This window comes from Thamnophis elegans, chromosome Z (genome assembly GCF_009769535.1).
Source record: "Thamnophis elegans isolate rThaEle1 chromosome Z, rThaEle1.pri, whole genome shotgun sequence".
In the NCBI taxonomy this organism is placed as follows: Eukaryota; Metazoa; Chordata; class Lepidosauria; order Squamata; family Colubridae; genus Thamnophis; species Thamnophis elegans.
In genome coordinates, this window is record NC_045558.1 from 90,767,651 (window position 1) to 90,784,413 (window position 16,763).

The window sequence follows — 16,763 nt, forward strand, 5'->3', positions numbered from 1 at the left end:
GCGTACTAGCGTCTGTGCAATGCTCCAGCTGCTCCTGGAGGATTGCGCAGGCGCTGTATGCATCCTGCGAATGCGTGGAAGCGCAGAACTAATCAAAACCGGGTAAGCAACGCGGGCGGGCGGGTGAGCCCTTCACCGTTCCCGGAAGTTACTTACTTCCGGGTTCGCCGATCAACCGGTTCGCAGGGACCGCCGCGAACCAGTTGAAACCCACCCCTGGTGTATGCCCATGTTTAGAAAAAAACAGCCATAGCTATAAAAGATAATTGGTATCCTCAGCAAACTACAGAAGCAGTATATGAAGAGAATATCCAAATTTTGCAGTCATCAAGGGCAACATCTGCAATGGCTTTTTTTCAATGGAAGAAGAAAGTAAGCATTTCTGTGGAATGGCAGACTTTTACCTCTATAAGAAATATTTATATGGCTGCCCATCTTAAACAAAATTCTGGATAGTAATAACAATAAAATTAATAAATGATAAAATGAAATTGTTAAATCATAAAATTAAAACAAAAACCAGGATCCACAGTCATTCCTTTAGGATGTTTCGCCACCAGTTTCAGATATTCTTTTTCCATCCTTGCACCTGGGTTTGCCGAATCTTTTGGGGAGAAGAGTGTTGCATTAGGTAGGGATAGCCACAGAAAAAGGCACACCTCTGAGCTCCCATCAGATGCCAAGACTTCAGGAAAGGACCCGGAGCATATCTACCCTATCTGATCTGGTAGGAAGGGCAGATACTGTCAGGCAGAAATGATCCTGAAAATACACTGATCCCTGCCATCCAGAAGAAAACTGGGAGACAATACAGCTCATACAACAGAGGTGTAAGATTGGCAAACCTAGGGCTGCATGTGCTTTTTGGACCAGTTGTAGCTTCTGAGTTGTCTTCAAGGGTAGACAGACCCATATAAAGAGCAAGGAAGTAATGCACGATAAGAAGATGTGGCAAGACCTGGTCCATAGAATTGCGAAGAGGTGGATATGATTAAATACATCTTCCTCCTTCTCATGATTTGTGAATTTTTTTCTTGTAATATAGGAAAAAGGGAAGAAAGAAAAGAAAAATACCTTGTGCTTTCCCGATGGAACATCTCTTCCTCTTTGGAGGATACTTCATTATGAGATTTATCACTGCTGTATATTTTCCATATTTTATCAAGAGATTGATAAATATTCTTAAGCCAAAGAGGTTTGTCCAAAGAAGATGCTGAAGTTTAAGCATCAGGAAAGGATGTGAAATAATGATAATAAAACTTCAGGCTGAGATTTTAATGTTCATGTTGCATTAACATTTTATTTATGTCCTGGATTCAAATTCCAGGTCCTGGAATGGAGGTTCTTCCTGTAGGAATATGTGGCTAGCAACTTAGAGCAAACTTAACTGTGAACTCCTAATTAAGTCACAAGTTTTAGCTCCCTCTTTAACTACGATAGAGAATTGTGGAATGTATTTTGTACTTCTGCTAATTAAGTGTTAGTAGCCAGTAACATTAGTAGTTAGTTGCAGTTAAAAAAGTATTAGCATCCTAAACTTTGCAAGTGTTGTTATGCTTAATATATGTTATTTAATTCTGATTTAATTATGATGTATGAAATAAATGCATGCCTTAATGTTGTATGGAAATAAGGCTATTATCAATTCATCTGGTAGATACCACTCTGGTTTAAGGAAATTGTCACTATTATTCTTATGGAATCTTTTCAAAAGATCATGCTATCTCCCACATTAATGGGTTTGACAGAGCTGGAAAAGATCCTTGCAAAATCTTCCAAAGCCATGTTTGTTCATCTTTGGTATATTTAATAAGCCACAAATGGTTGAATCAAAAAGTTTCTCCTGAAATGATGCATTACGAATAATGATAAATGCACAAAATACATAAAACTGTGAGATATGGTTTCCACATTTTACTCAATACACTTCACACATTCAGATTTTCCCTTCACATTTTGTGAATCCAACCACTGTGATTTATTCCATAAATAATTTTCTGGTCATCCACAGTTTGGCACAATGTGGGAACTATGTCATAAAAAGTTTTTTTGTTTTATCTTTATCCATAGTACTGTCAATATGGCGTGATTATCCTGCCTAGCTTAAATGACATTAAAACTCAATGAGTGACTTTAAAACAGGAACAGTTACATTAGGGAGATGGCTAGAGATTTCAGTTACCTAGTAAAAGCCAACCTATGTTAAACACTGCACTCAATCCTGAAGCATATTTACTCAGAAGTAAGTCTCATTGAGTTTAATATACTCCCAAAATGAAAGGATTATATTTATTTATTTCAACAAATATAAGTAACCATAAAACTCACACATAGTGATTCCAGGCAGTTTGCAAAATTTTAAAAAATCCACCCTTCAGTGACACATTAATTAGTGTAATTATTGATGATGATGATTAAATTCAGGCTTGACTGAGCTACATCTGTAATACCTATGGGAATGTTGATCCATGTTCTTCAGATCCAATAAGAAAATTGAACATCACCAGTGGTTGTTTCTGCATTTACGTGCCTGTTTTATAGGTGTATCTTTCTTCTGTCTATCTAGAAACGTCCTTAAAGAAAACAATTAAAGAGAAAAATAGTGAGGTCTTAGACTGGATAAAACTCTTGACAATGTTCAAATCAAATATGGCTTCCATTTCTCTACTGGAGGAGTATATAAACTCTTACCATGTAATGAAATATGTATACATTTCTGTTTCTCAAAATGGACTTAAAAGGCTTTTCAGTCACAAGACTCTTTTGTACATATACAAACTATAACCAAGCAGCAGAAGCCTTAATTGTCTCTTATGCTGAAACACACACTTGCAATTGTCTTCAAAGTTTTAAGAATAAATGTTGCAAGTAACCACGTAGCTGTTTGGGGTTTTACTTACAGTATTTTTGGCTTTGTTAGCATGGATGACATCCAGGTAATCTGAACTTTAGTGTTTGTTTAGCACTGAAAATAATTGAAAGTTGCCAAGAGAAGAAGGGAAAAAAGGATATGAGGCCACATGAAGAATGTAGCAGGAAGCCAATTATAAACTTACAAATTCGGCCAGCAAAAAAATCAAATTATTTGGCAATGTTTTCAGTGTTTTCAACTTTTAGATGCATCATCTTATGAACAAAAATTTGCTTTTTAAGAGTGGCATTGCCACTTAATCTTGAGACTGTTCCTCATAAACAGGATTTTCACAGTAGAGTTGCAAATAATTAAGTAACTTCAGGCAAGAATTACGGTTTTACAGGAGGGGTTCCTTCTGTTCCTTTGTAAGTTTGATAACAACAGATCTGTTGAGTTCAAAAAGAGAGGTGTAGTGAGGGATAAATGTAAATATTTTTCATACTGAGGAAAAAGAATCAATGCCTCTCACAGACTATCAGTGTGACTACTCTGTTTCTCAATAAGAAACTTTTCTTTTTCTCCATCTTCTGCTTATAAAAAGATGTGGGGTCTCCAACATGGTCTTGGTAAACCTTATAAGAAGTTCTTATGGAGCAAATCAAACCTACCAGCCAGACGTTCCCTCTCAGAATTGAAGATGGAATGAATCCAAGCTTAATACACACATTTAGATACCTCTATTCATTCCCCTCACCAATAATTTTAAAAATCAATCCCACGCTATTTTTGAGGTTAGGGTTGGAGTTAGGGTTAGGTTAGGGTAACCCTAACCCTAACTGCCAACCTCCATTGATGCCATTCCTATATTGTCGAATTCCCTGCTTTGGTACAGTATCTTCAAGGTTAAAGAAAGAGAAGTTAAGTGGAAGATGGGCCTTCACGTATTTTAACATAAAAGCTCTTTTCCCCAGAAGAAAGGTATATCCAGACCCTTTAAAAGCAACCACAGTTTTATCAATTTAATTTTATTAAAATAATCATATCTGAAATTTCTGATTTAATACTAACAAACCTAATTTGGTTTTTCCTGTTTTCACGTTTCAATTACTTTAGCTTTGTGATATACAGGCTCTCCCCAGATGCTGATCACAATTTGTAAGAACCTTACATGTTGCTTATCCTTGTATATAGAGATGGGAATCAGGAAGAGAAGTGGTCTTGGCCCATACACATTACAATAAACAATCTAACAAGGCTTTTAGTCAAAAACAGTACATGTCTTTGAAGAAATAAATGCACAATTTATATCAATTGGGCCTTCTGGAGAAAAAAGGCGCCCATCTAAGTAACCTAATCTTGTAATACTCCTTTTAATGCACTTGTTAGAATTATTTATGTAGGTTGCTTTTACCTCATCAGAAGGTTTCTCCATTTTTCTGGAGCTTTCTGTAGTCATATTGATTTCATTTTTAGTCAGCAACAAGTAGGATTTCAACAGAGCAGATGGTTCCTGGATGGGTTTTCTCTTATTGAAGACTCATTGCAAGCCCTATTCTAGAGATGAGAAAACCACAGGACGTCTGGGTAGTCAGTTCTCTGCAGTTCACTTTTATCATATGGATCAACTGGGCAATTAGGATCCTCAGAGGCTCATTAAGGATCAGGTGTGCCAACTGTTTTTGCACCTCAGTTACAAACACATTGGCCTGAAGAAAATAGTTATCAGTGCTTGACAAAGTCAGAAAAAAAGGGAAGCAGGGGGGTTTTGTCTTGGTACTCCCAATGTGCTTCATTGGAGAATGTTTTATCAGGCAACAGTTCATTCAAAGTTTCAGACTCCTCAGTAGTAATTCTGGAGTTGTTTCTTCCAATTATTAAGTATCTGAGAAGGTTTTCCTTTCTTGATTCCTGAAACTCAAGTTTCTTCTCCAAATGCTTCTCTGCTATTTGTTCATTCTGGATATTTTTTCTTTCGCCTGCTCACTAATTACAAGGTGTTTCACATGGCTGGGCCTTGCTGATCTGTTGCCAGATTTCAGAAAAAGGCCACTTTACCTGGCTGTTCCTCACCACTACCATCCACTACAATAGAAGTAGTCAAAAGAGGCAGCTCAATTGGAAGGTGTAAAATTGAATGCTTATGTAAAGAGTGAATGGATGCTTGAGGAAGTCTCTTGAGGGAAGAAAACTGCTGAGGATCTAGTAGCACTGCAGGCTTCCCTGCTTTTTCAGCCACCGAATGTGAAGCAACTTTTCCTCGCTCTGCTGAAAGTCTAACAGGGTTGTTTTTTGTTTTTTGTTTTTGCAAATCCTCATCTTTTGGTTAAGAACCTAGCAAATAAATATTCTTCACTTGGTTTGTTTCCAAGCTCATGAACTTTCTGTACCATTGCCGGCGGTTTTTTAACCTTTCCATGGGGCTGATTTCACCAGAAGCTTCTGAAATTTCAATAGCTACTTCCTTCTGAATCTTCAATTCATGAGTTTTCTCTTTGTTTTACAACAGGATGCAATGCTAAAAATGGATGCTTTTCAGGGGGGCTTTGGAGAGAGAAGTAAGCTGCATGTTTCAAACAGAAAAAGGGGAGGAGAAGGAAATGAGTTTGTGCAAGGAGATAAAAGAGTTGACATGTGAGCCGAGGTGGCGCAGTGGGTAGAGTGCAGTACTGCAGGCTACTTCAGCTGACTGTTAATTCAGCAGTTCAGCGGTTCAAATCTCACCGGCTCAGGGTTGACTCAGCCTTCCATCCTTCCGAGGTGGGTAAAATGAGGACCCAGATTGTGGGGGCGATATGCTAACTCTGTAAACCGCTTAGAGAGGGCTGAAAGCCCTATGAAGCGGTATATAAGTCTAACTGCTATTGCTATTGCTATTGCTATGTGCCTTGACATGCTTCACCTTTGCTAGGCCCGTTTTTGCTACTTTCAAGTTATTGTCTCGGGTAGTTCCATATGTGAACGTTTATCACACCATCAATGAGGAAAAAAAATAGAAAAATGATCCTATTGATTTTGACATCAGTTTACCATGGATTTTCTTTTTGCTGACCCTCCCTTACCCCCAACGATGCCCCCTTCAATTCCATTTAAAGCAAAGAATAGAAGCCTCCTCACTGTTTCACAGGGCGCCTCAAGGGTAAATCCTAATAAGGGAATTGCACCTAGCACACGGAAAGGGACCCAGTGTAGTGGAGTGCCTAAGGCAAGACTAGAATCCAGGAGCCTGCTGAGCGACCTTTGGCCAGTCACTCTTTCCCGGCCTTAGGAAGGACACAATGGTAGATCATTTCACAAATCTTTCCAAGAAAAGTTCAGGGGCTTCTCCAGGCAGTCTCCAGGGTAACACCAGATAAGTCAGATAAGGACTTATCAGCTTCCCCAACAATTGCCATTGTGAAATATAAAGTATTGCTTCTAAAGTTTTAATTACAGTTAAAGACCTTTTTGAAAAATTAGTATTATTACAGTTAACAAAATGGCTCCCAAAACAGATAAGGGTGTGCTTTCTGAGCTGTAGTTAGGGAGACTTTGCCCTGTATCTAGAGAGATTTTAGACTTTGCCCTGCAGCTAGGAAATGTTTGTTAATAAGTACTCCGGATAGGTTGTGAGCTTGTTAGTATCCAGCCAATGGGAAAACAGAACAGTGTTGAGCGCTGGGAGAGGGGTATAAAAACCCATTTTGTGTTTTGATCTAGGTCCCCCTCATGTGCACCTATATTTTTAAATATATTAATAAAACTTTGCTACTTTTTTATATGGGATAAATTAAAAATATATAGCAATAAACAGTGTCTTATATGAGTAGGATTAGTCTTCTTCCTCTTCTGAACTTCTGTAGATGTAAAAAGAATAAAAGATGAGATTACGATGTGGCTGTAAAACTATGCATTTTTCTAATCAGTCTATTCAACTTTTGTCAAGCTATTATTATTATAATTGATCCAGTATTGTTGAGGACTCATAAAGTCCTCGAGTTACGACTTGGAGGCCAGCAACAGACCAGGCTGCGCCCTGATTGGCTGAGGCGCAGCATAGCCTGTTGCTAGCCGCTAGAGGCGCCCTGATTGGCTAGGGTGCAACATCATCAGTTGCCAGATGCCTGGAGCGCGCCCATTGGTCCCCCCTGCTTTGACAGCCTGTTTAAATAGACGTCAAGGGGGGATACTTTTGAATTGCTGTACATTTGTTGTATTGAATAAACCTGAGTTCTTGCAGTCCTGGCTCTCGTCTCTTCTCTTCCCTCGATCCACTAAACTGGTGGCGAAGGTGAGATTCAGCAATTCCAATAGCAGAGCCTAGGACAGAACGAGAGGAATATCAGCCGTGTACCCACTCAAGCCGCGAAGCAATCGCCGGTGCGGCAAACCGCTGACTTTTTCACCCCGTTCTCTATCTCTCTCTCTCTGCCGAATCAAGAGATTCACCTCCAGTGCTAATATGGCATTCGCCTTGCCACCTTTTGCTCCTTTTGGGACCGCCAGCGAGACATGGGAAGGTTTTCTTGAGCACTTTGAGTGCTATCTCATAGCCTCAAAGAACCATAACCAACCCCAGGAAGAGAACTGCAGCTTCTTCCTGAGTTGCTGCGGTCCTGCTATGTTTGCATCTGCCAGAGCCCTGGCCTCTCCGCGGCCAGTCTATCAGCTCAGCTGGGAAACGCTGATGGCGAAGCTGAAGAATCATTATGCACCTACACCTTCTCTCATCGCCTGCCATTACACGTTCCGCCAATGCGTCCAGAAACCGGTGGAATCCATCAGCCAGTTCCTGGAGTCTCTACGCGTAACGGCAATCCAATGCGATTTCCGTGACTTAGAAGACAACCTCGTGGAACAATTCATCTGCGGGGTCAAAGACATTCGTCTTCGCTGTCGCCTCCTCTCTCACCCCGATATCACTTTGCAGCAGGCCGTGGATGAAGCCAGAGCAGCCGAGCTCTCGGAGCAGTCCACGGCCAACATGCAATGCCTGCAGCCTCTTCCTCAGCTCCAGCCTCTACCGCCACCACCTCCTGCGGTTCCTGTGTGCCCTCTACCGGCTGTTCACGCTTGCCTTATTGATGAGCTGGTGCCGCTTGAAGACACCAGCTCTGAGCAAGTCGCCCAACTCCAGGCTCAACCTCGGCGACCACCCCCTCAGCTGACTGCTCCTGCCTCGTCAGTGTGTGTGGGCTGCGGCGGCCACCCCTCTCAGCTGCGGACATAGTGGCCCACACTAAGGCTGACCCTGTCTTGGCTCAGGTTTGCTCCTGGGTCCTCCGCGGATGGTCTTTAGGGAAGGTGGCTCACAACTTCCGGCCCTTTAAGGCCCGGCAAGCTGAATTGTCCCTATATGGCGGGTGTTTAATTTGGGGGGATCGGGTCATGATCCCTTCTGTTCTGCGCTCCCAGGTCCTATCTCTGCTCCAAAAGGACCACCCCGGCATAGCGTGCATGAAAGCGTTGGTGCACAGCTATGTCTGGTGGCCTTTGCTGGACTCAGAGATTGCGGCCTGCGTGGGCTGCTGTTCTACTTGCCAGCTCTCCCGTCCCAACCCCCCAGCAGTGCCGACTTGTGAGTGGGAGGCTCCGAGGGCCCATGGTCCCGCATCCATGTGGACTTTGCCAGCCCCTTCCATGGCCAGACATTCCTGATAGTGGTGGACGCCTACTCTCGCTGGGTGGAATTGGTCCTTATGACCTCCACCTCCGCTGAGAGTACGGTCCAGCCCTACGCCGCTTGTTCACAACCCACGGGTTGCCAGACGTAGTTGTCTCCAACAACGGGCCCCAATTCACTTCCACCACATTCCAGGAATTTCTGGCCTTGCAGGGTATCCGACACGTGCCCACCGCCCCGTACCATCCGGCCTCCAATGGCCGGGTGGAGCGCGCAGTCTGTTCGGCCAAGGAGGCACTTGGCCAGATGGACCGGGGCGACTGGTAGTCGAGGGTGGTGGCTTACCTGTTAAGCCAACATTCTACCCCCTGCCCAACGACCAACAAAAGCCCCGCGGAGCTGTTGATGGGTCGGCGCCTGCGGACCCCCCTGGATAGGCTTCATCTGCTCTATTCTGGGGATCAGCCATGCAACCTTGGGTCTCCCCTCCTCGCTCTTTCCTTGTGGGGGATCTGGTTTGGTCACGCTTGTTCTCTGGGGAACCTAAATGGGTGGCTGCCTCTGTTGTGTCCATAACCGGCCCCTGTTCTTACAGGGTCGGATAGGCCAATGGATCCGAGTGGAGGCACCACGTGGATCAGCTAAGGAGGCGTCTCCCTGCAGAGACCGGCGTCCCGTCTGATCCAGGGCCCAACGACACAGCTGCCTGCCAACTGGTCCCAATGCTCCAGTTCAAGGCCTTTCGCCAGGCAGGCCTCTCCTACCCCAATGTTGCAGGGTTCCAACCTGCTGTTTGTTTACCTCAATCCGACCCAGCTTTCCGCGAAAGGGCCTTTCCCAGAGCAGGCCCCATTTACCTGGATGCCCCCTGTTGGCCGGCGTCCCCACCACAAACTCAACCCGGTCCGACCCATGTTCCGAGTCCTTACAATAATCCTTCGCCAGTTGCTGCCTCCCGGCAACACGATGCTTTCCCTGTTGCCACGCCCCCTCGGCCCGGCCTACTTGTTGTGTTGAGCCCGCCTTCTGGGTCGTCCCAAGATGGCGCTGCTCAGAGATCCACTCCCTTCGGGGAGGAGCTACGACGAGCCGGTCTCATCCCTCCAACAACTCCTGGAGAACTGAGGCGTTCTGGGCGGGTCCAGCGCCGCCCCGCCTATCTCGCCAACTATGCATGCTCAACTATTGGGCATGCACTCTCACTCGGGGGGAAGGGGTGTTGAGGATTCATAAAGTCCTCGAGTTACGACCTGGAGGCCAGCAACAGACAAGGCTGCACCCTGATTGGCTTGGGCGCAGCATAGCCTGTTGCTAGCCGCTAGAGGCGCCCTGATTGGCTAGGGTGCAGTGTCATCAGTTGCCAGATGCCTGGAACGTGCCCATTGGTCCCCCTGCTTTGACAGCCTGTTTAAATAGATGTCAAGCGGGGGATACTTTTGAATCACTGTACATTTGTTGTATTGAATAAACCTGAGTTCTTGCAGTCCTGGCTCTCGTCTCTTCTCTTCCCTCGATCCACTAAACTTATTATCAGGTGCTTCTAGAAAAATATCCATATACTGAGGTGCCATTATTTTTTTGAGAAGAGCAAGAATTTCAGTATTTCAGAGCTGCATTTCAACAACCCTCTCATAGCCAGTTGCTCTAAGAGAAAAGGCTTCTGTAATCACCCATAGAATCTTCTCCCAGTAGCTACTTTGGGTCTGGCACCATCACTTTCTATCTATGGTAAGATAGGAAAGGGAGAAGTGAAGCCCTAAGGTGAGCAGTAGGTTTCCTCATATTGCACTTCCAACAAGACTGAGGAAAGAACTACTGTGTTCTGGCTTCTCTTTTTTGGCATGTTTGAATAAATGTTATAACCCACCTGGAATTACCTATATGTGAGTTGGGCTGTTATATACGTTTGTTTAATAAATAAATGAAAGGCATGACTATTTCTATCTTCCTGTAAACAAGCATCTGTGCTAAGTAAAATATTTCAATAGGAGGAATGCAATGGGTGCAACTAAAAAAAACAGTAGCCCTTATTCCTAGTAAAGCAGTGTTTGGGAGGATTCTTATTGTGGCATCCAAATGGAAATGTACTTAGGAGTAAGACACACTATATTCTCTGGGGTTCATCTGTGAATTGGTTATACAGATCGGGAAGCATATTCTTCAGGGGTGGTTTTCATTTACCTTCCCTACCGATTTGCAAATGTGCACTCACAGTTTTTTTTTAATTATTATTTTAGATTTCATTTATTATTGTAATTATATATTGCTCTAGCAGAGGACCTTATTAATTCACCAAGCATTTCCATTTTTAAAAAGAGCCATTTGTCCATAAGTTATTGAAGGTTTTCTGAGTATTCTTCAAAGAATAAATATAGGATCCAATTTAAATACAAATGCAAAAGCAAAACTGAAAAAGCCTCCAATCTGTTAGAATTAGATAGATGGAAAAATGATTGGAAATTAAATCTACATGTACATGTTTATGGTTTCATCTTTATCTTTATTTTCAAATTGTTCTGTATTAAAATATGAATGATGCTCCAATTTATTTATTTTTTCTTTATCACCTCCACCATAAATGATAGAAAGTCCCTTCTTTACTTTTACACTTCCAACACTCGTATGACATATTTTTATACATCTTAGATGACTTACCTGGTGTTAGATACCAGCGATACATCATCTTATAAAAAGTTTCTTTTAAATTATAATTTAATGTAAATTTTAAATCCTTCATTCACATATTTTCCCATTCTTCAAGCATCACATATCTAAAATTCCTTACCCACTGAATCATGCAATGTTTCACATTTCAATTTCACTAACAGTTTATAAATCTTAGCAATAATATGTTCATCATTTCCACAAAGTAAGATTTCCAACTCATTTTTAACAAAGTCAAACTCATAACTCTTTTTATCCAATATAAACTTTCTTTCTGTTGTTGACAAGTAAACCAATGGCAAACATAACCTTCTGATTCAAGTTCTTCCCTCGGTTTTAGTACTGGGTCACCAGAGTTTAAAGATAAACCATTTCTTTTCTTTAAAAAAGCTTCCTGGGGTGACACCCAAAGAGGCAGCTTCATAAAGAGCCTTGTTTCATATTTATTCCAAACTCTTAGTGTGGAACATCTAACAAAGTGAATATTAAAATCAACATTAATTTTAATTTTATCATACCATAAATAGCTGTGCCATCCAAACCTTAATTCATGGCCCCCTAGTTCAAGTAGCCTCTTGTTCTGGAGGTTCACCCATTGTTTTAACCAGGGCAGACATCAAAATACAGTTTCAAGTCTGGTAGACCCAAACTCCCTCTTTCCTTAGCATCTTACAGTAGCTTTTAGCTAATTCTTTTTTCCCTTGCCATATAAACTTAGAAATATCCTCCTGACATTGCTTAAACGGATTATTAGTTGCAAGTATTAGTAACGTCTCGAATTTTAAAAAAGCATCTTTGGTAAAATATTCATCTTAATTACAGAGATTCTGCTCAATAGTGATAGGTGCAGTTTGGCCCATCTTTGTAGGTCCGGCTTAATATCCCTCCAAAGAGGAACATAACTATTTTGAAACAGTTTTATATTTGTACTTATCAACATAAAGCTAAATATTTCATCTTTTTCTCAACCCTAAAATCCAACATTTTGGTCAATATATCACTGTCCTGAAAAAATATATTCTTAATCAACATTGTTGTTTTTGGTTTGTTTATTTAAAAACCTGTCAAAGGCCCAAACTCATTTCACAAATTTTTCCAAGAAAAGTGCAGGGACTTCTCCAGACAGTCTCCAGAGGTCAACACTGATTTGAAGGCACCAAACTTCAATCTTTCATCATCGATTATATTTATTGTCTCTTAAAACTGGAGTTTCCTGGCTCTGCTGTCTCCTTGAAAAGGTTGCTTTGCGCAACAATAGAAATAACCCTAGGTACTCAGACAAGGACTTGCCAAGCTTCCCCAACAGTTGCCATCAAATCAGATTCCTAGAATTTTCTGTCTGCAACCTCTCCACTTCTACCTCACCTGAAATGGTGCCTCTCCTGATATCTCTCAGGCATCTACAGACATGGTTCTTAAACAGCTACTGGACACTTGCCACTTCCCCAAAACCTTTACTATGTAAATGTTTATGTTTATTTATTATAATTGTAGTTGATAATCTCTCAATCATGTTTATTTTCTTCGTCTACCACTTGAGAGTGTAAGATGGCTTCCCTTTGTGGCTTCTGCTATAAATACAATAATTTTCCCATAGCTGCAAGAATGCTTGTTTTTCATACTATAAACTCAGATAGCAAGGCAGACACAATGCTTTAGCATATGACTTTGGATCAATAGCTCTATTTTTAAAAGAAGAACAGCAATACCTCAGGAACAAATAAGCTTCCATTATTTGATTTCATTGGAGCTTTTGATACCATCAAACCTTCTATTATTCTGAACAATCTATACAAATTGTATGCTGGAGGTGAGGCTTGAACTAGTTATATTAGTTTCTAATAGTGATAGTAGCAGAGTCCCATTAAGGATTTCCTTCTTTTTTCCAAGTTAACTTTGATGTGTCAATCAATCTCTGGATGAGAGAGATCCAGAAATACCACAAAGAGTAGATGAATTTGAGTTTATTTTTTTTCTCAATGAATATAAAGAATGATGTGGTTATGGATAGAATAATGATTAGGAAACTTGAAACTAAGCATACAAGAAGGGAATACTGGTGTGCATATGTGTTTAAACTATTCATCCAGTTCTGAATGCGGTTATCAGAGAGCTTCCTGATCCAATGTTGCCCCTAAAAACCTGAACAGTCTTTGTGACAAAAAATAAAGATTCTTCATCAGTTTTGGCTGATACGCTGGTTGTCACTTTTCTTGCAGGTGACAACCTCTCTACCCTTCATCCTGCTATGGTCATCTTCCACAGTGCATTATTTTCAAATAGTCTTAAAATTTCAGTGGGCCAAATAATGCTGCAAAATTTTTGAAGAGTGAGAAATTTTCCATGCTACTCCAGTGATTTATTAGCTGCACAGGATGTTTCTGGGCTCAACATCTGGTGCTCCTTTGACTTGGGAGCAAGATTTTAGAAAGAGTTTATATTCTGACATCTCTCCGTTTGAACCATGAAAGCTTTTTCAAAAGCTGTTTTATTTTATTTTATTGCTCCTGACAAGTGAAGTGAGGAAAATTGAATGTTTTCCTTGCAAAGGAGAACTGTCTTATACAGCTAATTTTGTTATTTTGCCATCAAATGAATATTATTTTATTCCTCAGACTTTTTAATATCTGTTACATTTTCATTTTGTATTGTAAATTTTGTGGATTCTTAGTCACATTGTGAGTCTTATTCCACTCCTTACTATTATTTGTCTCTCTCTGTGTGTTACAGTTTATAGTCATAATTTTAGTTACAGATATAAAAAGTACTTATTCTGCATTTGGTGACCTGGAAACATTATTGAACATTTTATAGAGATACAATAAATAAATGAATACATACATACGAGGGTAATCCTGCCACTACACATATGTCATATGAATGATCTACACATTTGTAAAACATCATTCTGGCACCAGAAAACCTATATAGATTTTATCACTGCTAGTCACTAGGGCCATAAGTAATAAGAACCTTAGCCCAACCCAATTGCAGTTGCTCCAAATGGGAGAATAGCTATGCTGAAATGTTTTAAAGCCTCGGATAAGGATTACAATAAAAAGGTGCATGGAGAAATGTATTTAATAATAAAATATATAGCAATAAACAATGTTCTCTATAAATAGGATTAATCTTCTTCCTCTTCCTCTTCCTCCTCTCCTTCTGAACTTCTGTAGATATAGAAGGAATAAAAGATGATATTACGGTGTGATTATAAAACTACACATTTTCAAATCAGTCTGTTCAACTTTTGCCAAGCTATTATTATTATAATTGATCCAGTACTCTTATTATCAGGTGCTTCTAAAAAAAATATCCATATATTGAGGTGCCATTATTTTTTTGAGAAGAGCAAGAATTTCAGTATTTCAGAGCTGCATTTCAACAACCCTCTCATAGCCAGTTGCTCTAAGAGAAAAGGCTTCTGTAACCACCCATAGAATCTTCTCCCAGTAGCTACTTTGGGTCTGGCACCATCACTTTCTATCTATGGTGAGGATAGGGAAAGGGAGAAGGGAAGCCCTAAGGTGAGCAGTAGATTTCTGACTATTCTTCAAATATAGGATCCAGTATAGGACTAAATATAGGATCCAATTTAAATACATATGCAAAAGCAAAACTGAAAAAGCCTCCAATCTGTTAGAATCAGATAGATGGAAAAATGACTGGAAATTACATCATTCTGGCACCAGAAAACCTATATAGATTTTATCACTGCTAGTCACTAGGGCCATAAGTAATAAGAACCTTAGCCCAACCCAATTGCAGTTGCTCCAAATGGGAGAATAGCTATGCTGAAATGTTTTAAAGCCTCAGGATACGGATAACAATAAAAAGGTTCATGGACAAATGTATTTAATAATAAAATATATAGCAATAAACAATGTTCTATATAAGTAGGATTAGTCTTCTTCCTCTTCCTCTTCCTCTTCCTCTTCCTCTTTCTCTTCCTCTTCTTCCTCTCCTTCTGAACTTCTATAGATATAGACGGAATAGAAGATGATATTACGATGTGATTATAAAACTACATATTTTCAAATCAGTCTGTTCAACTTTTGTCAAGCTATTATTATTATAATAATTGATCTAGTATCCTTATTCTCAGGTGCTTCTAAAAAATATCCTTATATTGAGGTGCCATTATTTTTTTGAGAAGAGCAAGTATTTCAGTATTTCAGAGCTGCATTTCAACAACCCTCTCATAGCCAGTTGCTCTAAGAGAAAAGGCTTCTGTAACCACCCATAGAATCTTCTCACAATGGCTACTTTGGGTCTGGCACCATCACTTTCTATCTATGGTAAGATAGGAAAGGGAGAAGTGAAGCCCTAAGGTGAGCAGTAGTATTGCTATACATGATTGTTTTAAAGTAGTTATTCAATATTTCAATGTTCCATTTTAATGCCAATGATATTCTTAAGCATACACAGTAATACTATCTTTCAACCTCTAATCTTTCCAACTAATTATTAAAAATTATATCTGCTAATATTCGCCCTTTTTCTTATTTCTACCTCTATTCTGACTTCTAGTCAGGCCGCCATTACTAATCCTAGTGTTAATACACTTGTTTATATTAAGACATAGTCCTTCATTATTTGGTTGATCAAAGTCACAATAAACCATTCATGTACTAGTTATCCTATTATTTAAACATAACTAATAATACCATCTTTCAATCTCCAGTCTTTCCATCTAACTATTGCTTTATATAAAGGTGTGTATTTTTATTTATACCTCTATTCTAGTTTTTAATCAGGCCATCATTATATTAGAAAAAAGAAAAAAAGGAATTATAATTCCTTTCTATCCATCATCTCTTGCCTATCTCTTGAACTATTTTAATAGTTCAATTCTTATTTGATTTTTAGTTTTCCTCCCATACTCCTCTCTTGGATTTTTGTCTCTATCAGCATCTGTGTCTTCACCATTCAATCTGAACATTTCTCCCATCTCTATCTTCCTAAGCCCGGGATGGTGAACCTATGGCGCACATGCAACAGGTGGCACATGGAGCCATTTGTCAGGGCATGTGAGGCGCGCTGGCCTGCTCACTTTAGCTTTTTTTTGAGGCCATTTTTCACCTCCTCAGGCTCCAGAGGCTTTATAGGAGCCTGGGGAGGGAGAAAACAGCCTCCCACATCCCCTGGAGGCTCTCCAAAGGGTTCAGGAGCTTCCCTGAAGCCTCTGTAGCACAAAAAACCAGCCCTAAGGGCAAACCGGACTTCCACTTTGCTCGTAGGGCTGGTTTAAGCCCTCCGGAGCCTTCAGGGGTCTTCCAGAGGCTTCCCTGAAGGCTCTGGAGGACTAAAAACAGCCCAACGGTGTGGAACAGTGACTGGAACTGGATGAGAAGATTCCTTTTTTATTTAGATCCTAATCTTAAAAGAAAAGAGAGAGAGAGAGAGAAATCCAGGAAAAAAGATTCTAGAATTATTTTTTAAAGTGGTGAACAACCATAGAGAGAAAAATCCTAGACCCAAAAGGAAGAAACTAAGGGAAGGAAAGCTAAAGACCTTTTAACCATAGAAAATTTGATTTTTAAATTGGGTAGGCATTGTTTTGGAAAGGCATTATAAAATGCTGGAACTATCTACTTGAATAGCCAACTTTGCTTCCATAAATTGAACTAAACGTGGATTAATCAA

At 40.4% G+C, this 16,763-nt stretch overlaps 1 pseudogene; it reads left to right on the forward strand.

Moving 5' to 3' along the window:
• The first annotated feature begins 8,287 nt into the window (after positions 1-8,287).
• LOC116521220 lies at positions 8,288-8,867 on the forward strand (annotated as a pseudogene).
• The last annotated feature ends 7,896 nt before the right edge of the window (positions 8,868-16,763 follow it).